The sequence below is a fragment of the Tribolium madens genome, unplaced genomic scaffold (assembly GCF_015345945.1).
Source record: "Tribolium madens isolate multiple individuals breed KSU strain unplaced genomic scaffold, Tmad_KSU_1.1 Scaffold_20;HRSCAF=117;Tcas5.2_LG4, whole genome shotgun sequence".
NCBI classification, from domain to species: domain Eukaryota; kingdom Metazoa; phylum Arthropoda; class Insecta; order Coleoptera; family Tenebrionidae; genus Tribolium; species Tribolium madens.
Genome location: NW_025400985.1, coordinates 598465 through 599916, shown reverse-complemented (window position 1 = coordinate 599916; position 1452 = coordinate 598465). Strand labels below are relative to the sequence as shown.

General features: G+C 25.3%; 1 protein-coding gene across 3 annotated transcripts in view; it reads left to right on the top strand.

The window, feature by feature from the left end:
* The window catches only part of LOC123005068 (zinc finger protein jing), a 49906-nt gene that overhangs the window by 45286 nt on the left and 3168 nt on the right, over nt 1-1452 (top strand). The window lies entirely within an intron of this gene.

Below are 1452 nucleotides of genomic sequence, written 5' to 3'. Positions count from 1 at the left end.
AAACAAAAAGACGATTTTTCGTCTATTTTAGGGTAAATTTATTGAAATAATTGATTTTCAAAGTTTGAAAATATTTAGATCAAATTTGTTTTTTCGGTAATTTTTTGCAATTTGGCATGTAAAAAGAACTAAATCGAACGAAACAAACTAAAATAATATAAATGAGCTAGTTTTTTTTTTACTTATTTTTGAAAAAAAATTACGAAAAAATGGATTTTCCGACTGAAAAAGCTGCAAAATGCTTGAAACATACGAAGTTTTAGTTCAAAACGTGCTTCAAAGGCAAAAATAACAATATTTTCAATTAAATTTAGTGTTTTTCGGCTTATTTTTGCCTAAATTTTGCTCAAAAATCAATTAATTCAAGTGAAACGAACTAAATAACATCAGTTTTGATTTATTTTTAAGACTTGTTTTAAGAAAATCTTGCAAAATAAAAAAACAGACATTTTTAAAGTAATTTGGCGATTTCTGTTTTATTTTAGGGAAAATTTGTCGAAATAATTGATTTTGTGACTGCAATACGTGCAAAATGCTTGAAAAAATGCAAAATTTTAGTTCAAAAATGTGTTCCAAAGTTTGAAACATTTAAGTAACAATATTTCGACTAAATTTTGTGTCTTTTCGGTACTTTTTTGCAATTTTTAGGCATGCATTAAGAAAATATTGCAAAATAAATGAGTTTCTGCTTCAAAAAAGAACTAAATCGAACGAAACAAATTAAAATACTCTCAATTTCGATGTAATTTGGTAATTTTTCAGCCGAAAATGTGCTTAAACACTCGAAAAAAGACAAAAGTAACACCATATTTGACTACTTTGGTAAATTTTTGCCTTGTTTTTAACAAAATTTTGCAAAATAATTGCGTTTTTAGCTGAAAGATGTGCTTAAAAAGACTTAAAAAGCACTAAAATATTGTATTTTTTGCCACAATCCGATAAAAACAAAACGAATAAAACCATTTCTTAATTAATTTACTTATTTTTGAGAAAAAGCTTTCATAAAAACAGATTTTATAGTTCAAAACGTGCTTCAAACTTTGAAACAGGCCAAAATAACAATATTTTCAATTAAAATTGGCTGAAAAAGGCGTTTTTGGACTCAATTTCACAAAAAATGCATTTTGTTTGCTAAACTTGAGTTGAAGAAAATCATATTTAGACGATTGTGTTTGCAACCCACCAAACATACATTATATTGGAGATACAAGCTAAAAAAAATTGACAAGTTTATATTTTCGACCAAATTTTGTGTTTTTCCGGATTATTTTTAATAAATTTTGCTCAACAATATTTATTAATATTAATTTAGGGAAAATTTGTTGAAATAATTTTGTGACTACAATACGTGTAAAATGTTTGAAAAAAGGCAAAGTTTTAGGTCAAAAATGTGTGAAAATTTTAAAATAACAATATTTCGTCCAAATTTTGTGTCTTTTCGGTAATTTTTTG